At 50.6% G+C, this 24,507-nt stretch overlaps 1 long non-coding RNA gene across 4 annotated transcripts in view; it reads left to right on the plus strand.

Annotated features, from left to right (window-relative positions):
* The first annotated feature begins 5,827 nt into the window (after window positions 1-5,827).
* LOC141569380 (uncharacterized) overlaps window positions 5,828-24,507 on the plus strand; it is a 52,448-nt gene continuing 33,768 nt past the window's right edge. For all 4 annotated transcript variants that reach the window (XR_012492959.1, XR_012492960.1, XR_012492962.1 and 1 more), the window contains exon 1: window positions 5,828-6,143. This is a non-coding gene — a long non-coding RNA (uncharacterized LOC141569380). The remainder of the gene's footprint in view (window positions 6,144-24,507) is intronic.

Here is a 24,507-nt window from a genome sequence, read left to right on the forward strand (position 1 = left end):
CCAGCACGTGCTTTCCTTGTGGTGCTTGGGCGGGTGGGGCGGGGTCCAGGGGTGATGGGACAGCAGCCAAGTGGCTGCGGCTCAGCCTGGCAGTCCTGGGCTGGAACCCGGTGAGACAGGGGCATTTCTCCTCCACCCCGGAAAGCTGGGCTGTGGCTTCTGGAGGATTCTGTCCCCCGGACGTCTGGCTCTGAGCTCCCGCTGATGTCACCCAGTTCAGTGTCCTCCCCTCACGGCCTTTGCTGGGCCAGGCATCACCCTTCCTCAACTTCCACAATCAAAACCAAAATAAAACCTTCAAATCAAGAAAACTTGGGATGGGTGCAGGATAGTTTACAGTGTGGCAATACGCACAACCTCAAGCTGAACGTACACACACATAATCATTCTAAAGGAATAGATTTAATTGGTACCCACATAGCAATCCATGCAGATAGTCACCTGCTCCCTGTTTTTAAAAGACCTAGGTCACCCACCACCAAGGATTTTAAAAGAAGTGGCTTCTGTGCTCTGAGTAGCACCCTCGCCCCCCACCATCTCCCCACCTTTCTCAGCTTTCACCCCTTCACCCACTGCCTCCCAGATACCAAATGACCCTCATTAAAGTGCAGGGCCAGTGTTCTTTCCAGCCACTGGTTCCCCTGACAGACGCAAACCTATCAATGAACTAAGCAGATCGGAAGGAACTTCATTTGAGAGGGTCCACCCTCAGAAGGCTGCTGAGCTGCCCCCCCAAGAGCTGGTATCGAGTATGACTGTCACCTTCAGACAGACGATGACGTCAATCACAGAGTAAGTGGCTTGCGTGGTTCACACAGGAGGTGGTGTGCAGGCCGGTTTCGCTGTGATTGTCTCCTATTTGCATTGCTTTCACATCTCCTGTCCTCTGGGCCACCTGTGACCTCTGGAGCTGGAGGCTTTGCTTGGGACGCAGCTCATTTCTCAGAACCTCACTTCTGCTCCCTTTCGTTGGTGGTACAGGCCAGTGAGTCCCTTGAGCGAATTTGCTCTGTCCTCCCACCCTCAGTGACCATGTCCTCAGAGCCAACCTGCCCCACACGAGGAGACGCCCGAAGGACGGGCGCTGCGTTAATCAGACCACCCATTGGCTCAGATTGGAAGGACCCTGGCAGAACCTGCTTGAAGGTTTGCTGGAGGGGACCTGGGATGTGGGAAAGTCTGCTTTGAGCGGATGGGACCAGAGAGGTGGGTGTCTCGTGTCACCTGGTGCTGGGGGTGTTTCGATTTCTATGGTAAAGCAGAGTTGAAACAGATCGTTTTCTAAAACCCAGAAGGAAGTTACCCCACGTGCTAAATCTTGGGGTATGCCTGTACATATGCTTATATATATATATATATACACACACACATATGTATATATTTTAAAATAAATTATGCATTAAAATAACATAAAATAGCCAAGTGAGTCAATTTGACTAGGACTAAACACAGACATGTATTCTCCATTAAATGAGTGGAGGCGAAGGCGGGAGAACATGAAATCGTGCCTCACACACACATTTTTCATGCATTTCCCTTTTGTACTGAGGATTTGTTCCGACTAGATCAGTGGTCCTAAGGTGTGTGGTCTAGAATGAAAATGGCCTGGGGTCCAGGGCAGTGTTGGCTGAGTGTGGACTGTCCCAGGCCAGCAGGGCCTCCCTCACGTGCCATGCTGGGGTTTTATGCCCCAAAGCCCAGATTCTCTCCTGCGAAGCAATTACAATTACAGGTATGTCAAGATTCCTCGATCACTGTCCTTTCTTTTCAGTTGCTAAAATTTCCAACTTTCAAGGTAATATTCACATCGGACTTTTCCAGCCATCAGTACACGTTCACGCTGCTTCCTTTGGTCCTTAAAACAGTCCTGCAAAGTATGGAAGAAATGCAGTTGCCCCAGCCTTACCGAAAAGGGAATGGATTGAACAAAACTGCTGGGAAGTGGGAGGGGTTCGTGGTGAGGTTGTGGCGCGTGTCTGCCATCTAGTGGTGGGTTCGGGTCTCAACAGGCGGGTTGCAGCACTAATCTAATGCGTTTGCTTGGCTACCAGGGTTTCTCGGATCGTTGTCAGATGCCCCAGAAGTCTAACTGCTGATGTGATTTCCATTTTTCTCTTCCCGAAAAATCTTTATTAAAGCCTTTGCTTGGGCAGATACGTGCTGACCCTCCTTCTCATTTCTTCTATTGCTACAATCGATTGCAGTGGTTCCCCAAGCTGGCCATCCTAGTCATGGGGGCTTGCAAAAGACATCAGTGGGGCCAATTGCTGAAAATTCTCATGCTGGAGGTCTAGGGAGAGAATGTGTTATAACAAAGTGCACAGGTGGGGATGAAAACCCAGGGCCGTGGGTATCTAATCACTCAGATCTGTGCTTTCACTGCACTGTGGGGTCCATTTCTCCTAGATATGTTGTCTGTGCTGTTTGTTGAAGGCTCTTTCCTGCCTGAAACTTACTCCCGTGTAGTTTATATTGTTTGATGCCTTTTTAAAAATTCTAATTTCCAAGTGTTTGTTGCTAGCATATAGGAATACAATTGGGTTTTGTACACTGGTCTTTCCTTGCAGGCTGGCTAAACTCACTTAGTAGTGTTAATATTATTTTTCGAGTGGTTTCAGGAGGGAGCAGAGATAAAACAGTAGTTCAATCTCTTGTGTTTAGCCAGAAGTTTAACACTCAGAAGATTCTGAGATATCTCTATCTACTTTTATCATCTCTACAGGCTTGGAAATCACACATTATATTTTTTCTTAGTTTAGTGATTATCTTTTAAAATGAACATGCAGGCATACTTGACAAAAACCTCTTAACCCCGTCCCCCAAAATTTAAGGACTTTAGAAAGAGACTGATCACACTATTCATCTTAATGTGTTAGAATTGCTGAGTATTTTTGGTCCACCTGGTTCTTGTATTTTTTAATTGTTTTTTTTTTTAAATAGTTATTGTTTTATGCGGTCAGTGATTGTTTAGATTCACCCAGCATTTTACTAAGGCCTTTGTTCACTATTTAATTTCACTTTGTTCTTTGTTCTGGATTCAGTTTTCTTCCTAAAGTACATCCCTTACTGGCTCTTTCACTGAGGGTGTTTGTGGCACAACCTTTGTTGGAAAATGTCCTCTTTTACCCTCACTTTTGTGCAATAATTTAGCTGTGTATTCTCTCAGCATTTTGAACTTTTTTTCTACTGTCTCCTTTTTTTTTTTTAAATGAAGACGTGTCTTCGTCTTTGATGTTCTGAATTTTGCCATGAAGTGCTGAGATGTGTGTTTATTCTCAGTTATGCTACTTGCACTTCCTGGTTGGCCAGGTCTGTGTGTTTCATCTATTCTGGAAAATCCATCGCTATTCTTTCTAATGCTGCCTCCTCACCTCTCTCTTCTCTCCCTCTCGCCCTCTAGATCTGTAGGTATATGTGTGCAGGATGCTTTCTTCTCTCCTTCATGTCGCTTCCTCTCATTTTACTTTTGATCTTTTTAACTTCTCAAGGCTACGTTTTGGCAGAGTTTCCCTTATTGTCTCGTTAGCCATGTTTAGGCTGCTATCCAAAACTTATCCATCAAGTTTTTAATTTCATTGACCCTATTTTCACTTAAAAAAAAACAAAACACAAAAAAACCAACCAACAACGATTTCATCACATCACAGATCTGCTTGTTAATTTTCTGAGTGTCGTATGTTTCAAACAACCCTGTGGGCCATTTAAGATCAGGAACCGTATGACGTGCTTTCCCGGTATCTTAATGTGCTTCAGCCTACTGTTTGTCCACACAATCCGTGTTTAATAGCTGGCCGATCTCCTTATTTGACTTGGGTTATGGAGCCCGGCACTGTGTCAGCAAGCGGTGCACACAGCGTTTTACAGAGCGTCGTAGATTCTGTGTCAGAGGGGCTCCTGACCAGAAGGCTGGGCTGTAGCCCAGGTGTGGCTGGGCCACCGGGTGTGGCATGGGAAACTCAGCTCCACCTGTGGGCTGTGTTGTCTTAGGACTGCCCACTAGATGACGGTAGGGAGCCACGAAGAGTCAAGTCCCTCCTGGACCTTCAGAGCCGCTGGAGGACAGTGAGTCCAAAACACTGACCACTTACCGCGGGCCAGGCACTGTGCCAAGCCCTCCCGGCCCCCAGGGACCTCAGAGGTGTCCAGAGGACACTAATGTGTGGACACCATGCTCATACAGGCAGAATGACAAAGACGGTGATTCTAGTTCCTCGGCGGAGGGGGTCTCAAGAAGAAGGAACCAGGATGTCTGCCCTGGGGAACTGAGGTTGGCGGTTTCTAGCGACACCTGTGCATCCTCCGTCGACCCCACCTACCTCGTCATAGGGTCGTGTCTTGTGTTCAAGTCTTACCATTCCCATCAGGGGTTCCTGCTACAGGCCCCCTCGCCTGGCTTTGCAACTGACCTGATGTGTGACCTGGATTAACCACCCTCAGCCTCAGTTTCTTTATTTAGGGATCATAATACCAGTCCTACTACCTCATGGGTTCGTCAGATTTCAGCAAAATGATAAAGTTTAACGGCTTCGACAATTCGTAAGTGCCATATACTTACGAGGCATTAAAATAATCGTTCATCTAAATTTCCCTAAAATTCCTTCAAGATCCAGGCAGGTTGGGTCCACTGTGGGTTTTTATGGAATTGATTAGGATGGGAACTCTTCCAGCAGAGGAGACTCACGCGGGTTGCTGTACCCCAGGCTGGTTCAGATGAAGCCCAGACCGAGGAGACAGCAGGTGCTGGGTATCAGACTCTGACACTCCCGGGCATGGTGCCACCTGGCACCCGAGACGGGGTGTCTCCCTCGGCAGGAGCTCCAGTCTCAGGTCCTCTCAGAGGGGTCTGCCTCAGCCTGGGGAGAGAGGTCGTGAGGAAGAGGGCATGGATGGCCGAGTTGGGCTGTGTGGGTGGAGCGTGACGCTGCCCTAAGCCCCGAAACAAGCTCCCAAGAAGAAAAGCCACTGACTTTTCAGGATCAATGTGATAAAGGAACCAGCCGACTACTGGGGGCTTTCCCTCCCATCCCCACTCGCTGCTGAGGAAAAGAGACCGATTCCTTCTCCAGCTGACAGGAGACTTCTGGGACCTGCCCACGGCCCATGGGGCAAAGAGAGAAGATGCCGTCACGCTCATCTTCCTGTCACACCACAGAATCCCCAGGGGGATTCTCAGGGCCTTGTGCCATCAGAGCCTATTGGTAATGCAATCTGTTTATCAATTTGACCACAACCAGTGTTTTTAAAACTTCAGTTGAAGTGAGATTACTATACATTTTGGGGAGTGTGTGTGTGTGTGTTTGTGTGTGTGTGTGTGTAGGGACCACTGGGGGTGGGAATGGGCACCTAAGGAGGGGCTACTTTAGAAAAGCGTTTCCTCTGTGGAGGTTCCAATCAGTCCCCTGACTGCTCTTCCATGTTAGATGTTTATATGTTCCTGCGAGGGTCGCTCAGCAACACCACCATCCAGTTTACCAACAGGCATTTTATAAGACGGCTCCTGGACACACAGGGCTGGAGACCGTTTTGGTTGCGTTCTGTGTGTGAGGGCAGGGCGAAAGGCCTAGCGCATGGTCACTTCTGTGCTGCTGGCAGAGTGGATTGCTGTGTGCGTGGGTGTGGGCCATGCATGTGTGTGGGGCGTGGGTGCGTGGGTGTGTGTGTGCCATGACATCCTGTATGGCAGTCCCCACTTATCAGTGGTTTCTCTCCCCACGGTCTCAGTTACCCATGGTCACTGAGGTTGGAAAATAATAAATGGACAATTCCAGAAATAAGCACTTCACATGGTTTAAGTCGCCCCGCGCTGAGTGGCGGGAGGAAACCCGCGCCTTCGCTCCGCCCACCTGGTCGTGGCCCCTCCCCCTGCCCGGCGTCCCCGCCCCCGGACGCCCCGGGAGCTACTTCAACAGCCCCTGGGGGTCAGCGCCGCTGTCCCGGGCGCGGGGCTGGTGGCCACGGCGCCTGACCGTCCTTCGTAAACGGCCCCAAAGCGCCAGGGTCGTGACGCTGGCAGGTCGGAGGCTCCGAAGAGAAGCCGGAAAGTGCGTGTCACGTGGTCAGCAGGTGCGAGCAGCCTGACGCCGTGTCACCGGGCCCACGTCACCTCCCTCCCTGCCTCGTGTGACCTCAGCGTCGTCAGAAGGGTGAGTGCAGGACAGTGAGGTGCCTGGAGGGAGACCTCGCTCCCCTGACGTCTGTTACGGCCGTTCTGGTTCGTTATTAGCGATTGTTGTGCGTCTCTGATAAATGGCCCTTTGTCGTAAATTAGGAGCAAATATGGTACCTACAGGGGTCGGTGCTGCCCGGGGGTCAGGCGTCCACGGGGTCTTGGCCGGCACCCCGAGGATGGGAGGGGACCACGTACATCCAGCCCCCCAAGCTCTTTCACTCCCCCCTGTGCTGGGGCAAGTCCCCACCAGGAGGTGTAACAGAACCTCCCCGTTTCATTCCTCCACCGTTTACTTCTGTAGTAGCCTCTGCTGTGTGTCTGTCACTGAATGTGCTACTTTGTTCTCAACGTCATTTGACTCCTCGGAGGTGGGTTATGTTCCCTCACTTTCCATAAAGGGAATTGAGGCTCAGGGGAGGGTAAGTCCGTTACTCAAGTCAGCAGCAGTGGAGACGCTGGAATTTGAACCTGTGTGTTTCTGACCGGGAAGCTTATTAAGCTCTCTGCCTGGGTCCCTGGGGCATCTCCTGTGTCATGCGTCTCAGAGCCTGGGTTCTGGCTTCCCATCCCCTTCGCCCCCATCCTCCTGCCTGGATCCCCTTACGAGTGCCCTTCTCTCCACCATGCTTGTTCTGGAGGTCCCTGCTCACCGGCCCCGTTGCTGCATTTTAAAGGCCCTGGTCACTGGGCTCTTTAGAAGCACCTGCATTTCTCTCATGGGCTCTGCTTGGTGGCTGTCCCGTCAGGTGGCTCCTCCTTGAATTCAGAGCAGCTTGTGGGGTGACTCACTGCCTTAGCGTGTCCCCAGCCATCAGCACTCCACTGCCACTTGGTAAGGACAGCAGGGCCTGGTGGGTGCTGCCTGAGAAAGGCAGGGGTTGCTCTTGTCCCGCGTGAGAGGACACGGGATAAACAAGACTGGCCAAGAGCACAGTGGTCAGCAGAGACCTGGGCCGTGGAATTCTGTCGTGAGGGTGTGGATAAAATGTGATTGGTGTGACGGGGCAGGTGGTTAGGGCCTGTGTTACTCGGGGCTTCAGAGGGACCCACGCTAATCACCTTCTCAGCAAAGTTTACACTTGTTTTTCGTTTGTTTGTTTTTGGACTAGAACATACCGAGGGGTGGGGTGGGGGAGTGAGTGATGAGTGTTATTATCCCATTGACAAACTGGACTTTTAAAATCCTACTTTGCAGTGACTAGAGTTTTCTTCACGTTTCGCAGATTAAAACCCTTAGTGCTGGGAGGATGGTTGAACCTATTCAAGGGTGCTGCCCAGGGCTATTGATTTGCTCTCTCTGAAAGGACACACTTGTCCCTAGATCACATCTCCCTGAGGATGCGACTTGGGAAGTCTAGTGTGTGTCCATGGCACTGAATGGATGGACTCTCCTGGACCGGGGCAGGTGGCTCCCACAGTTATTTCCAGAGTCGTCCTTCGAGCTGTCACCCATCTCCCAGTAGCCACGCAGGGGGCTGCCAGGGAACAGCACAGACCAGGGGTGGTTGGTACGCACACCGGGCAGCTGTGCCCCCGTTACTCTGCCCCAATAGTCCTGGTCGCAGGAGGCCCACGAGGGGGTGCACATCCCGACCAACTCTGGGGGGTCCCAAGTTGTGGTTACCTCTGGGGAGAGAGAAGGGAGGGTTTGGGGGGGGCAGCACCGGGCTTCAGGATGCTAAGATTCTGTTTCTTGGCCTGGGCGGTGGTGACTGGGTGACGTCTCTTCATGATAATTCATCCAGCTGCACTCGTAGGATTTGTCATCTTTTCTGTATGTGTGTTATATATTCCAGTAAAAAAAAAATTAAAAAAAAAATCCCAATTCCACCTCCTACCAATTGTATGAACTTGGTCAAGTCACTTGAGTTGTCTAAGCGTCAGTGTCGGCCCCCAGATGAAGGGGCGGTGGTGATGCTGGCCCAGCACAGCCGAGAGGACTAAGTGACAGGCTGCCTTTCTGCTCTGACAGGCAGTCACTGCTCAGTAAACATGCGTTGTTTCTGCTGCAGCTCCTGTGACTCGGCCCGCACTAGACTCCCCCTGTACAGGACGACTCTGCGTCCATCCCTCTGCTCACACATGGTCCCCCGATTGCCCCTCCCCACCTGCTGTCAGCATGAGGTGTAGAGTTATTCTACATTAACAATGTATTAACCGAGCAGAAGGAATGCATGCCCATCTTGTTCTTCTGAGACGAAACCAAGAAGCTGTTTACAAGGAAAAGAAGGACTGCAGACTTTCATCTTCCCCAGAGTTTGGCGAAAAGTAAAAACGCGACACCGAGCTCCGTGCCATCCTTTCTGAAATTGTAACGATGCCTTAGGCTGGCAGAGTGCAGAGAGGTGTGATGAGAAGCCGTTTTCCCCAAATCACTCCGCTGCCAGGTGCCACCTGCATCTGGTTTAGGAAAAACAATTACACGGAGATTGGTTTATTACTCTGAGTTTCCTGTAGGTGGCTAGAAATAGCTCCAAAATGGTTAAATGAAGAAAAAAGAGAAAGTCAAAGAAAGCATTCAAAAGTACTCAACTGCTTAGCAGTATCTGGCTGTTAGAAAAGATCTCTGTGTTGCACGAGGAGAAAAGCCTAATCCGCTTGGTGCCTAACTGCCCAGGGTCTGGTGGAGACTCTGGGAAGTGGCAATAAGTTACATCCACACTGATTCAAAAGAAAAGAAAAAACAACAACGAAATCTGACCGTTTGTCCACAAATAGTTCTTGGGATTGCAGAAGTGCTTATCTGAGTGCAATATCCACATTTTCCTCTGTGTGCTGCTTGGCATAAGAGAAAAATGATACAAGCACAGGGAAAGAACGCAGACGTGCTCAGGAGAGATACTCAGAATTGGGAGGGAGGGAAACTGGCAGCCATTGGTAAGTCTTGGCCGATATGCTCCGTGCCACGTCTGATCGCTGGATTCCCCAGGGGCTGAAGAGGAGCCCACAGAACCGGCTGACACAGGATCACAGGAGGTGCCCTGAGATTTGGATACTGATGAAGGGTGGTTCTAGGGTTCCTTAACCTCAAACAACCACAGGGGGCCAGTAAGTGAAAGCTGCTCAAAGCAGAAGAGAGAAAGCCAGAATTCACTTAAACTAGTGACTTTTGAAAGCTTGGAAGAGGGGAAGTGGTTATAATTAATCAGAGTTACCAGGAACTTTGACAAAAACTTCTTATTATAGGAAAATTGAAACACATACTGAATAAACAGGAGTGACTCATTGAAAATGACGGAGAAGCAAACTCAAAAACTGCCCGTCCGCTAAAGCGAGGAGCAGGGAACAGGCTTTGAAGCAGGCTGTGGGGCAACAGAGGTTGTTTTTGGTCATTTATAGTTGAGAAATGTTTCTGCCTGGATTTCGTGGAAAACAGAGTCTGAAGCAAGACTTATGAGCTTCTGCTTTAAAGCGGTGCAGGAGGGCAACCCCAGGGGAGAGAGAGTGAGGAGGAATGGAAATGAGGCAAGGAAGAGGGAAAGCCAGTACAAGGAGGTGTGAAACCAAACTGGCCACCATTTAACCAGAAAGCATAGCTCAGACCTGTCAAATGGGAGGTCTCTGAAGAGATTGAACAGAAACAGTCTGGTAATTGTCTGTTGGGAGGAGGAGGTGTGGGGAACAATTGACCCGCTGTCTCTTCCAATCTTCCTGCTCTGATCAGTCCAAGTTCTCCCCCATGGGTTCATATTCAGGTTGTGTTACCTGGCCCCTGTGGGCAGCTGCTGGGGAGCTCAGAGCCCATGACACAGGTGGCGGTGGCCTGAGCCAGTGGCCCTCCCTGCCTGCAGCAGAAGCCTCGTCGGCCAGTCCGTGCGTGTGCACAGGGGATTGGTGGGTCCTGCCATGTGGGGGTGGGATGCCCAAGGCATGTGGCATGTGATGTGAGAGGAGCATTGTCACTCTGTGCTTTGAGCAACCTGGGGGACCAGAAGAAGCTGCCACATAGATGAAGCCCCATGGCGATGTGGCCTCTGCTGTGAACGCGATACTGAAGTTCAATGACTTTCTCTAAGCACGGCCAAGCCCTCCTCTGCGAGGTCGTGTAGTGACCCTTTTGGAAGACTGTCACTGAGGCTGAGCAGTAATCATGGCCAAGCTCAGGACACATACAAACTGGGTCCCATATAGGAAATGTGAGCTTAGAAGGCATGATGGTGGTAGGGGCAGAGAAAAGGGGTTTCGGGGGTCCTCTGAGAGCAAAGGAGGGAACAGTGGAATCACCCCCCTTCCTCTTGCTATGGACTGTGAGCTCCCGGAAGGCCGGGGCCGTTTTCAGGTCCTGGCACGGAGTGCAGCATCTGATGCACAGTAGGGACTCTGCAAACAAAGCAAGGAGGCGAGAGAGTGAGCCCACTTACGAAGACGCCCTGAGCAGGCCAGATGGAGCCTGTCCATGGCTTCCAGAGCCAGGGAGGGAGGGCTCGTCCCTGTGCTGACGGCTTGCCTGTGCAGTGTTGTGACTTACAGGAATTTTACAGCCGTTTTCAAATGTTCACTCACCATTTACTGCTCTGCTGCTAATAAACATCTTGTCATAAATGACAAACGGGGCAATTGGGGGGGATGTGGGGGCCACGTTTAAAGATTCTTGGTGTCTGCGAGTGCCCAACCCTGCCTGTGACTTAGGGGGCCCCCCAACTTATTTTTAAAGTCTGCCTGTCTTTATCATTTATGTGAATGGACTCTGAGAGACAACTGCACAGCTCAGTTGGAAAGCTGAGAGGGGTGGGCTGTGGAAGTGGAGGGGCTGCGGGGAGCTGTCCAGGGTGCTGGACGGGGCTTCGCGGCTGCCAGGCACTGCCGGCCTCCTTCCAGGATGCTTGGCAAACCCTGGTGAGGAGGAAATGGGAGAACTCCTTTAGAAGAGATTTCCTAAGGTCCGAGGACAGTGAAATGCCACGTTCCTCAGTCCTCAGTGCTCAGCTGCTCGGTGGGAATATGAGTTGAGAACTGGGAACAGGTTGGCCCTCATGGTTCAGTGACAGGTGCCTCAGGCTACGGCAGAGAAACTTCCCCTAGGACGCGTGCTTCTGAGACACAGAGCTGGCGCCACGTTCCACCACCCTGTGGACTCAGCCTTCTGTTGGCACCCTCTTGGCCTTTCATCAGGTATTCCACTTCTCCCTCCCTCCCTCCTCTCTTCTCTCTCCCTTCTCATGTCCTCTCCGTCCCTCCCCTCTCCTCGCCACCATATCCGCGCAGCACAGCTGCTCCACATTAGAGGGCTGAATGGGAGAAGGGCCAGGATACAGCGGCTGCTTGCAGGTGGGAATTGTGTTGCTCAGAGTGGGAGGAAAGGAAAGTGAAAAGCTTCACAGTGGCCACAATGGCACCTGGGAACAGGCCAGGTTGGGCTTGCCAACTTTGGACTTAGGCAGATGTGAGGCAGCTGGTGAAAAGCCTGTTACCCTTGGCACTGGCCTTGCGAGGGGATGAGGAAAATGTAGAGACGTCAGTCCATTCTGCCTTGGAGAGGCGATAGGTCTCAATTGCTTGAATCGAGGATTTCACTTGCCAGTGGGGAGAGAGAGAGTTTATTCGCATATCATCGTCCAGACTGCAGAGTTCTTGGTTCAGGACAAGTCTCGGCACCCGTGGAGGTGGGGTGGAGCCTCCCGGGATCTGAAGAGACCAGTCACGTTGTGTAGCCACACCTCCCGGGCTGGGCTCTTTCTTTGAGTCACCTTATGCAGCAACATGTGACTTCTGGGTAGGGTCAACACACTGCCAGAGGTGGGGACCAAGGTCACAACCCTCGGCTAGCAGAGGGGGAAGTGACTGTGGCAGCAGCACAGAGGCAGCAAGAGAAACTACACGACCCACCCCTGCCACAGTTAACATATTTTTCACACAATTCAACCAGCTGTAGTCCTTCCTTTAAAATGTAAATATTCACTGGAAGGGCTAAGCCTCACCCTTCAAGGCAGAGTTCCTCAGCGTTATTCATGCTGAGCGGCTGAGGTTCTGGAGCCTCTGGCAGTGGGCATGTTTCCATGGGATGCAGGGAAGGGTCCCCGCCAGCCACATCTCCCTCCTCTGGCACTACGACTTCTGACATGCCCCGGCTCCCACCTGGATGCTGGAGGCAGCTGAATTTCCACAGCTCTGAGACCGCGGGAGAGAAAGTCCTGGCAGCTCGTGACTTTCTCTCTTTATGTGTTGGCAACATGGTGTATGAACACAGACCTTGTAATCACAGACTTATGTTCAAATCCCAGCTTCCCTGCTTAATAGCCAGAAAGGTTACTTATCTTCATCTGTCAAATAAGACGCCGCCCCTGGCGTGTGGTGGGATTCGGTGAGCTGGAATGTCAGAAGCACCTGGCACACGGTAGGCACATGCCGAGGACGAGGTTCTCAGCAGGAAAAGAATCGTCCTCTCTACCAATAATGACAATTTTCTTCTTTGCACATGGATGCTTCTTATTTATGTTTCACGTCTTATTGGATTGTCCTGAACTTTACAAACAGCATATTAAACCGTAATGGGAATGGCGGGCATCTTTGTTTTGGCGCCTCTAGTATTTTACACATAAAAATGATGTCAGTTGAAAATAGAATCTCTTTATCGTATTGAGGAAGAGCTCACCTGGCCTCCCATCTTAAAATGTGGTTTATTTGGAATCCATTCAAATTTTATTAAATGCCTTTTTCATACCTTTTGAAATAATCATATGCTTTTGTCACATGTAACTTGTGATATGATATACTCATAGGTTTCTTAGTGTTGGTCTGTCCTTATATTTATGGGATAAACTTGGCTTCAGCATTGGAGGTTGTTTTTTGATGATGTGCTGAATCCCACTCACAATGTTTTAACTTGTCCTCCTGCCACCACTCTTGCCATCCAAACGTCACACAACAGCCAGAACAATCATACAGCGTAACAGATCAGGTCACTCTCCCTACTCAGACTGAAATGTATGCGCCTCGAGGGTGAGGATGTCTGGTTTATACTGGCCATTGCGCCTGCAAACTGGTGAACAATCGGTACCCTACACATAGATTCACACGTGAAGTTGGCCTATTACCTTCTTTGTCTTTTCATCATTGGTCCTTCGTCAGCTTCTAGGACCTTCAAAGCCTTACCTGGATTTCTTCTCATCCTCTTCTCTGTCTGGGATCACCTCACAGAGCCCAGGACCCTCAGAGGAGAATGGTATCTTAGAGATTACTTAATTCCCCGAGTTGTCCAGTGCAGGAAGCCTCCGGTCCATCCCAGAAGAACCGTGGCAGAGCCTTCTAGGAGCTGGTGTGAGTACGGATTGCTCTCCTTCCAGTCTTACTTTTCAGGGAGAGGCCTGATGACCTTTTGAGCTCCGTGGCAGGAAGACAAGGGTCAGCCATAGGGTCTCTTCTCAGATTAGAGGCAGAGGATGTCTGACCTGAGTGTTCCCTTATCCACCTAAATGTCTCTGAGCCGTGGACAGAAGCCCTAGTTGTTGGTAGCCAACCCTCCCAGGGCCTGACTAGTCATAACCAGTGCCCTATTGTATCCTCTTCGCTTAGGTTGGGGATCCCTCTTCTATCGTGTGGATAAATCATTCCCTTTCTTCTTCTTTCTTTCCTGCATTAATGATGTCTTTCTTCCTTTAGGTAAAAATCATTTCATTATTTATCCAAGATGCTTATGGCCCTTTAGGGTTCTGAGGACATTGGGATAGAAGTAAACTAAATGAAAATAATCCAGGTGACTACCCACCTCTGTGAAGGAATGTCCCTCGCGGTGGTGTCATTACTATTGACGTACTTTGTCACAATTTCTCCCCTAGATGGGGAGCCCCTGGGTGAAGGGTGGTGTCTTTTCTCTGACTGCTCAGAATCATTTGAGAGTCTGTCACAGGGTGGGTACTGGATTTCTGTTGGTTAAAGGGACCCACATTGTTGGGTCACTAGTGACATCATGGGTGTGTGTGTGGACCCAGAAAACACATTGGCTCCCCCGCTGGAGAGACTAAGGTTTGAGGCCTGGAGATTTCCCTGCTGCTACGGTAGTGTGGTCTCGGATGTGTTGCTTTAGTATTTTCCGAGCTTTCTTTTTTTTTTTTCTTGTGAAATGGAGATCATAAAACCCACACCTCTCAAGCGTGTAGGGAGGATTAAACAAACAAACAAAGAAACCAAACCAAACCAAAAAACCCTACAAGAAACAGGTTTGTAAGGTACCTGCACTTAGGTGTCCCAAGACCAGCAGCAACGAATATTAATATTTCATGTTCTCCCAGACCTTGAGCAAGGCTGGTTTATTTATCCTGGCTAATTATCATGTGCAGGGACACTTCTCCACCCCCTTCAGCCGTAATTACCCCAGTGGAGTCCGCTGCAGGGAGCAGGGAGTGAGCTGCCATCTGCTCGAGGCTCCCGGGCTGGGCCCCTCTTCCCGCTGGAGCTCGGGAGCAGCTGCAGGAGGCTGAGCAGGCAGGGCTTCCGCTGCTGCTGTGAGCAGCTGCCTGCGCGGACTCCTGCTAACAGCTCAGGAGCAGCTGTGTATTTTCTCGAGTCCTCTCGCCTTCATATGTGCAGGAAGCCCCTCTTTTTGTTCTTTCTCCCCTCCCCACCAACTTTCATTTTCTTTTTTAAATTGTGGATTTTTCTGTCCTGGTAACATCGGGAAGGGGTAGTGAGTGTGTGAGCGTTTGTAGGGGGAGGATTCGGACAGGGGAGGAAGAGGTAGGGATGGCGGTGCAGGTGGCTCCAGCCAACGGTCCTTGTGGCGCTCTAGCACCAGCCTCCAGGAGACGCATGGTGCGGAGAGCAGAGTAGATGGGAGGCAGGAGGTCTGGGGTGGGGAACCAGCTTGCTCATGAATGGGGCTGGGACTGTGGCAAAGTCCCTTCACATCCCTGGGACACACGTGAGGAGGGGGACCTCGGTGACCTCCAAGGTCCGTTCAGCTCTAAGGGCCAGTGATTCTTTCTGAAACCTTGGGGTTCTCTCCTCATTACCCCAACAATAGGATAACATGCCTGATTCATGCCCCACTCCCTACATTGGCCCTTCTGGGAGATGTCAGGTGATGAAGACTTACACTGTCACATGAACTGATTTTCGTTTTCCTAGGGGCCTTTTCAAAGAAAAAAGATAGAATTTCTAGTTTTGGAATTTCAGACACTAGGAGAATGTGTGTGCGAGAGAGAGAGAGAGAGAGAGAGAGAGAGAGAGAGAGAGAAAGAGAGAGAGAGAAGCGCGTGCCAGGGCTGGAGGGTTGCAGTGACAAAGCAGAGGCCTCGTGGGTCATCCCTAGATGTCACATGGTCACCATGGTAGTGCATATCATGTGTGGCCCCCCTGAGGCTGTTTTATATCAACAATGGCTGTCACATATCGAGTGCCTGTTGTGTACCAGGCATTGCCCAGGCTGGTCACTAATCCTCACAAGAACCCTGCGCGGTGGGAATGACAACATTTATTACGTGCAGTTTCAGCTATTCTGGGGCAACCTGGAGGTCCGTGGTGTGGAGGCCGGTGCCGAGGGGGCTGCTTGGCTGGCCAGGGGGCTTTCTGACCCCTCAGTGCCTGCACCTTACCCGTCACAAGTCATAATTCACGAAAGGAAAGCAGCGTCTTGGTGGAAAACGGCGTCTGAGGGAAAACAGCAGCAACTAATGTGGAGGATGGTGGTGAACAGAAAATGAAGCGGGCTCGGAAGGTGGGCCAGAAACTAGAACTTCGAGATGAAGGCTGCAAGGTTGAATGTGCAGTGGCTCAGGTTTATGAGCTCCCTGAGCAGCTCGCCATCTTTTCTCTACGTGAGAAACGAGATGAAATGATTCATGAAAACTGGATTCGGGAGTGTGTGCTCCCACCGGTGTGCACGATGGTCATCGACTGAAAGGGTGGAGGTTACATGGCGCGTGAGTCACAAAGACCTGTTCCCAGGGAGTTCACAGTCTAGCAGGGACACAGGCAACAAATGAGCAAATAGCCTAGAAAATTCCCTAGGAGAAATACCCATGAACAGGATGCTTAAAGGCCTATTGGAATTCACAGCACGACTCCCTTCTAACTCAGGGCAACCAGGAAGGTCTCTTGAAGGGGTAGTTACTAAGCTGGGTTGTACAAATCGGTGGGGTTTAGGTGGGAGGATGGCACTTCAGGCAAGGTGGGTAGATTGACACCTAGGTTGTTGGTGATTTTATTTAACTTGAAAGAAGGAAAGGCATTCTCCTAAGTTTCCGCCTTTTTATTGGGAAACATTTTGCCATTCCTACTGTGTGTGACCATCAGGGTTAATAATTAGAAAGGAAAGAAAATACGTGTCCCCTGGAAACAGAAGGGAGCTGTTTGCTCTTCCTTCGGGCTCTTCCTTAAGGGGCCGAAGCCCACCTCGCCATGGAACGAAACATCTGGAGACTGCAGCCTGCTTCGCTGTGTCTGGAATGCTGGCCGCTTTGCTGGTGCCTGGTCTCATAGCACATGAGTCTGGTTGCTTCTGGCTCCAGAGAGATGGATGTGGGCAGCGCTGGCAGTGACAACTCAGGAGATCAAAGTGTCTTTTGAAAATGGCATGGCTCCTGACAGCCCCAAGTTTGATTAGATTGTGACTGGATTAGAGGAACCTGATGCAATTAGCTGCCTCGCTTCTTTCCCCACCCAGGGCAGGCCGAGGCTGCCATGCGGGGCCAGATGGACGCAGACGTGTCAATCCCCTCTCGTCTCATGTAGAGGGTAATTTGGTTTCAGTCAAAGCAATTGTCCTACGTGGGCTGCCTGCGTTTCCGTCTGTTGCTTGGCAGCTTGAACAGCATTGAAAGCTCCTCGTGGCCACAGAGAAGCTTCGGTTAAGGGCAAAGACAGGGACAGTGCTATCTGGGGTCAGAAGCCCAGGCCAGGGGAGGAGGCGATGGGGTGAGGGGTGGCAGGGGCAGGGCAGAAGGAAAGGGCTGAAGAAAGCCTCGCTCACGCCAGGTGGGTTGTCACGTCTGAAGCGAGGCTCGTGATGCCTACAGCCAAGCATCCTAACCGATGCACCGTGCCGTAGGTCTTAAAAACTCAAGTTCTTCAGGTTTTAATATTTAGATTACTCTTTTTCTTTGCCCTCCAGAGTGTGAGACAAAGAGCATGCTTTCTCATAACATCTCTAGACCAGAGGTACAGGGTTGAAGTGGCAGGTTCCTAGTTTTCCCTTCATGGACATGGGAACTCTTCAGGGTTCCCTAATTCTTCAGGTCTTTGGTTTCATTTTCCTGTCTTGACTGAGCACAAGGCCACATCTCCTGCCGCTGGGCTGGCCGTCGGTTTCTGTGTCCAGACCTCTTGGGCCCTCGTCTGCATGGGCCTATCTGGACTGCCCGCTTTGGCTCCAAATTTCCTCTTTGCTCTCAGCACCTGAGGCTTGCCTTCCTTTCCAGTTTGGCTACGTGGGTAAATGTTTTTCTCAGTTATATTTTATCTGGCATTCCTTTGTGTTGAGGCCGCGGGGAGGGCTAAATGAGCCCAGTGTGCCTTGTTGTTAGATCTGGTTTCATCAATTCCATTTTATAGAGCAGGGGACTGGAGTCTTAGGACTTGTTTTGAGGTCTTGGGCTAGGGAACCAGCCCATATTCCACTGGGTGTAGACTGAGGAGCTGGGAGTTATGATGTGAATGGTGTTATTAACAAGTCAAACTCAGGCGTGTGCCTCAAATGATGCTACGAACAACACAATGGTCAGCCCCCAGCACAATGCACAGTAACTTACAGTGAGGTCGTGGGAGACTAGCTGATTTTCACTTGCCTTCAAGTCTCCATGGCAGCGACCTTTATTTATCGAAAAGAAACACAGTGTTGTGCGTGACCCAACTGCTTAGTCAGTTACCAATAGTCATGTGAGGCTTGAGGTGCTACTTGAACATTCAAGGGGAGATGTCTGATCGCCAGCTGGTTGGATGAGTCTGAAGTTTATGGGAGGTATTGGAGCAAGAGACATACACACTCGGAGTCATCAATACTACATAGCATTTAAAACGGTGGGACTGCATGAGATCAGGTAGGGAATGCATGTGAAGAAGGAAGACGGGGTCTAACCCTGACCCTTGGGGCTGTGCAGCATGCAGAAGTAGGCATGGGCAGGTGGTGAATGAGACCGAGGAGGAGTGACACGTGACGTGAGCGGAAACGCGAGGGAACGGCATCGCATAAGCAAAGTGAGAGACGTTTCAAGCAGGAGGGAGTCGTCAACGTCATTAAACCTACTGTAGGTGAAGTAAGCTAAGCCCGAGAAGTGGTTTTGGCTTTGAAGCATGGACGGCACTAGTGACTTTGATTAGCACAGGTTTGGTGGACTGTTGGGGAGTAGCCCCATCAGAACGGGTCCGAAAGAAAAGGGTGTGAGGAAGTAGAGACAGTGAGTACAGAAAACATTCAAGTTTTGCTCTGTGATGACGATATAGTTCGAAGGGGACATGGGGTCAAGGGAGGATTTTTTTAATTTTATTTGTTGATATTGCAGTGCTTTCGTAAAACGATGGAAATGACCCAGTAAAGAGGGAAGGATATAATAATACAGGAGCAAATAATGAAAATTGCTCGAGTGATGTCTTTCCGTACATGAAGGCAATAGGACCCCCTGACTGCATAGAGGGGGGTTGGCCTCAGATTCAGAGCACAAATGGAGTTGTTGCTGGCAGCCACTGGATGCATTCTTCTTGGAAACATCCAAAGACCACTGGCCCATAAGAAGAGCACGCAGGCTCTGCCCACACAGTCCATAATTCTCTGGATGCCTAAGACCAGCAAGGCCTTATGCGGGGCACTTCCTTCTTTTTTAATAACCCAAGAAGGAGCTGGTCCACATGGATTGGAGAGAGGATGTCACTCAGGTAGGTGCCAAGGTGTGGCTTTCCCTCCTGGCTGCGGGACACACAGAGAGAATGCCCTATGCGAGTGGCAGCAGGACCCCTACCCAGTGACTGGAATGGAACGAGCAGTGTCATGCCTACGCATGGCTCCTGGGAATTTCACTCCAGGATGTGACATCACTTACTGAACGTTAATGGGGTTCTGGCTCCATGCCAGGTCCTGGGTTTACTGATGAGTCTTGGCCCCTTGAGGCTCAGAGCCTGGTGGGGAGACAGGTCCCTGCTCCATGAGAAGCCCCATAGCACAGATGGGAGTAAGAGCCTCCAGGGGCCCAGGGGAGGTGGCCATACGTAGGACTAGGGCTGAACCGTGGAGGGGTGACACCCTCTGCTGACTCATGTGGTGCAGGCATGGCCCGTGCGGGCTCGGTGGGGAGAACGCCCAGGCCAGCAACATCAGGGCTAGTCAAGTGAAAAACGATGCAATTGATTTGTTTGCTTCCTGCTGAATAGGACATGGTCAGCATGGAAAACCAATGAGTTTACAATTTCTCCACTTTGAGCTGTGAGATGACCTCAGCCTCTTCCCTCAGCCTGGCAGTCTCATGTTACAATGTGGTGTTATTTAAATATTTTAAAACGCATCACTGCAGCTGGGTGGTGGGGTGGCATTAAGCCACAGCCGAGTACGGTGGTCACCCTTCGTGTGTGGCGGTAGAGGGGGAGGTAGGGACATTGAAGGGATGGCAGGAAATGGCATGGCTGGGTCTGTGTGCGTGGGTCGTGCTGGGAGTGCCCAGGGCAGGGACGTGGAATGGCTGGAGGCCCAGGAGGGCCATGGCAACTGTTCAGGAAAGAGCTGATGGGGGAGGAGCGGGGCGGGGGGCGGTGGTAAAGGAGAGGAAGACACGTTTCCCAGGACGAGCCGATGAGATGCAGGCTCCCGTTTCATCCTTGGTGACTTCGCAGCAGAAAGACGAGACATCAGCTGTCTCAGTATGAGGGTCAGATTTGGACTCAAGCCATTTCCTGTTCGCTGCATTCAAACAGTTTATTCACAGTTCTGCTTCCTAATTTCAACAACAATTTGTTCAATGGCAACAGTTCGCTGACCCCCATGTGTGTGGTGTTGGGGTTACAAAGACGATGTAGATCTCCTGCTGGGATCTTTAGTCTGGTCTGGCCTGGTGGGGACAGAGCCATGAATGACAGTCACAGAGTGCAGGAGAAACAGCCGTGTCATGTGCAGTACGGTGGGGGCACAGAGGACAGCCCTGCCGGCCTCTCCAGTGGGGTCAGGGGAAGACCGCAGGGTCTTGAAGGGTGAGTAGGAGTGTGCGAGAAGTGAATTTCAGACAGAAGGAGCAGCGTGGGCCTGGGCACTGAGAGGTGGCAGCACGTGACACATGCAGAGATACGTGGGGTAGCGGATAGGAGCGTCAGCGCCCGAGTTGGCAGCGTGTGGTTAAATTCTGGATCTTTCAATTCTAGGCCCTGGAAATGTTACTCAACTTTTCGTGCCTCCGTTTCCTCATCTTTTAAATGCGGTGATTAATAATACCTATCTCACAGGTTGTTATGAGGATGAATAACACCTAGAAATTACTTAGAACAGTGCCCGGTACCTGGTACATTCTCAATAACTGCTGTTATCCTGGGACCCAACATTTAGGATTTAAAGGAAGAGAGGTAGAGAGGATGGTAAGGCTATTCTGAATGTGCCAACATGTTAAGAATATTCATGGGTGTCAAATAATATAGGGGAGAGGGCTCCCAGGACCAGGCACAGCTTTAGTAAAAACACAAGTGTTAAATTATTGCTATGGACTAAATGGTGCCCCCCCCCCATTCATGTGCTGAAGCCCTACCCCTCAGTGTGACGGGATTATGAGGATGGGACCCTCATGATGGGATCAGTGACTTTATTAAAAAGAGGGAGAGAGAGAGAGACCTCTGCCGTGTGAGGACCCAGTGAGGAGGTGGAAGGTGGCAGATCCTCACCAGGAGCTCAATCTGTTGGCACCTTGATCTTGGACTTCCAGCCTCTAGAACTGGGAGAAATAAGTCTGCTCTTCAAGCCACCCAGGCTGTGGTGTTTTGTTATAGCAGCCGAGCTGACTAACACGGGTTTTGATACCAATAAGAGAGGTGCTGTTGTAACAAATACCTAAATATAAACACGTGAAAACAGCTTTGGAGCTGGGTCATGGGGAGCGGCTGGAAGGGTTTTGAGGTGCATGCTGGGAATGTTAGAAGCCATGTCACTGAGCTTTCAGACAGAAATGGGGAACGTGCTATTGGACGTTGGAGGAAAGACGGTCCTTGTTACCAAGGGGCCAAGGACTTGGCTGAACTGTGTCCTAGTGTTTTGTGGGAGGTGGAACTTGCGAGTGACGAAACTGGCGATTTATTTAAGGGGATTTCTAAGCAAAGTGTTGAAGGAGCAGGTTGGTTCCTCCTGAATGCTTAGAGTAAAATGTGAAGGGAAAGAGGTGAATTGAAGAAGGGTCGTTCAGCGAAAAGGAACCAGAACTTGAAGATTGGGAAAATTCTTGGCTTTCCCATATGGCAAAAAGTGAGAAAGCTTGTGGAAAGGGTGACCCTTGGTCTTGGGCCTATCGACAGAAGCCGGGAACAGACACAGTTATACCAGCAAAGACACTGCCAGTCTGAATGAAAGAGGCAAAATGAAGGAAGACTGTCAGACCTCTTAGATCCTATCGTGCTGGACCATAGAGCTGGTCAGCCGTGTGCTGTTCTTCCAGAAAAGGGAAGAAGGACAGTTGAGGGCCCCGGATGTGGTCTGTGCCCGGCAGAACCTGTGCCTCCTTCCAGTCGTCTGCGCAGGTACCAGACCAGCCGTCACTGCCTAGCTCCCTGCATCACTCTATGGCCCATCCTTTGTAGGATACGAGTGGAGAAATTCCCAGAAACCTTTCGCACCAGGCCAGGCAGTCCCTTTCGGGGTAGCTGCCCATCTCTCCCTGAGGACTGGTGTTCCAAGGACAGGGGTGAACCACCTCCCCTTTCTCTCCCGTGAGGAGGGTCACTGGACTTCCTGCAGGAACAGGAGGCCATCAGGCTTCGGAACTCTCAGAACAACCCAGAGCCTCGGGCAACCCATGTTCCTGACCAGCACGAACAGAACAGGCCTAGAACCTGGATCCATGGGGGCTTCTAGCTGTGTAGAGCGTCAAAGCGGAGGGTGTGGTTCGGAATGAAACAAGGACCGATAGGCTCGGGGCACATGACGGAGAAAGACAGCTGGACTCGTGGGAGATGTGTACAGACTGCGGTAGATTTCTCCTGATGTTGTCACAGAACAACAGCGGGTAGGAAGCAGGCAGCCACGTGTTGCACACAGTGAGGCTGACGTCTCTGCCAGGTGTCCATGTGGACCCCTGGCCCTTGTGAGCCCTCAGCCTCCTGCTCCTCACCACTCACAGCAGCTGAGAACGCGTGGGGGTGGGGAAGGATGTGGGCAGCAAGAGAGCTGCTCACCTGAGTGAGGTGGCTTTAGGAAATCAGGGGTAAAGACATAAACACCAGACCAGCAATTGTTCACTGTGCAGACCAAGGCTTCTGACTTTGAAAGAGCAGTGGACGTGTCCGGCCATTCCAGGGAGAGAGAAACAGGGAAGTGGGACAAAAACAATACTTGGGGCTTCACATATGGATCTAGGAAAGTGCGGGATACAGAAAATAAATTGAACGTGCCAACACATTAGCACAAAACAAGATGGCGGACAGCTGTCTGAGAGCACACGAGCAAGAAAAACCTGCATGAGGAAGTGGGACGTGTGTGAGGGCAGGAGAAGCTAAGCAACCACACAGAGGGCTCGTAGGTGAGCTCAGATATTTAAAAGCTTTGCACAAAAGATGGAAAGATCGTTAAATAACCAGGAGCGCATGGGAGAGGTACAGATGTACATGGATAGTATCAGAATAGGTGAAGCCCAGGATGAGATGCAGCTTGCAAAAATTGTTACTGACCCTCCCCCCCCCACGCCCCAAAAACAAACATTGAAGTTATCTTTGAAGCAAGAAGCTGAAACGAGGCTGAATGACAGGTTTGGGGCAGATGGGAAAATGTTAACCGACGAGAGAGAAAGCCACCCCATTTTGCTTCTGTGTTCTCTATCAAGCCCAATGACCTTAAAACTGGAAACGGTAGAACAAACGTGATTAAGAGGGAATTGAAATCTAAGATAGGTGAGGTGACAGTGCAAAGTGGCTCTAAATGAGTTCAAACCCGGATGAATTACTTTCAAGGGAGCTGGAAGAAATTGCAGATGTGACCACAGAAAAGGTGCCCTGACCTCCGAAGAATCGTGGAGAATGAGGGCCACACAACTGTGTGCTTTCCTGTCTTCCTAAAGGGGAAAAGTTAAGCTCCTAACACTTGACATTGACACCTGACAAAACCCCAGAGCATATCACAACGCAGACATGGACTTGGCAGAGGAAATGGTGTCCCTTTGCAACTGGCAGGCGTTCATTTGAAACAAGGTGAGGCAGGTCAAAGTAACCACATGACCTCTTCTGTGATGGGAGGCTGACGGAGGGACGAGGCTGACACCTCTCAGGCAGGGCTGGCTGTGTGGCGGTGACACCTGTGCACCCAGGTGTAGGCTCTGCTGTCACTGTCTCGACGTTCTTAATAATCTTATGCTTGCCCTTGTGTTTTATAAGAAAGCTTGATGGAGCGAAGAGATATTCCAGGCAGCACGTAGGCAAGTCTAGGTCAGGCCTCCAAACACAGTAGGCAGTAGGCAGCATACAGGCCGAGCGGTCAGCCTGACCACCCTGTGTGCAGCCTGGGGTGTCCAGGGGGCTTCTGCAGGGCACAGCCCTGGGGCCCGACTGGTGATCTGGTGATGGTGACGGTGGCAGTAGCAGCCACAGCGTGAGTGCTGTGGCCGTGCAGAGAGGAGCTCCACAGTGGCCCTGCTGGAGTCAGTGTAGGAGCCCGGCTGGCCTGTCTGTCCTGGAGCCTGTCCCTGTGCCGTCTGCACAGATATGAACTCTCCAGCCTGAGTGTCAGGATGGGAACTGCAGGCAGAGGCAGTGGACTCTGTCAGCAAATTATTAGAAACAAAAGAGTACACATGGACGTTGCAATGCAGCATGTCAGAGAATTACTATAATTCATCAGAGTGTTTAGAATCTCCGGGTTGGAAAACTGCTCAGACTCTGCAAAGCAAGTATATACAGGCTTACACACAGACATTACATTTAAAGACCATCACGTTAAATGGAGAGAGCACTATTTTCCTATGATGCTGTGAATGAGCCGTTTATTGATGAAGACAATTTAAAAGTTAATTTTTCCTTGTAATTGAAGATGCAGCCACGTAATATATACACAGACGTTTTGAAGGACACACAAACCATGATGTCACTTGGTTTCTTGTACACCCTCCACAACTTATAGGAAATGTCAGAGGGAACATTAAAACGCCATTCTGTGAATTTATATTTAAAATTAAATTCAGACTTACACAAAACTGAATTGTATGAAGAGTTCAATCTTTTTAGAAAGTTGCTTTGCAGGA

The sequence above is a fragment of the Rhinolophus sinicus genome, linkage group LG17 (assembly GCF_036562045.2).
Source record: "Rhinolophus sinicus isolate RSC01 linkage group LG17, ASM3656204v1, whole genome shotgun sequence".
Classification (NCBI taxonomy): Eukaryota; Metazoa; Chordata; class Mammalia; order Chiroptera; family Rhinolophidae; genus Rhinolophus; species Rhinolophus sinicus.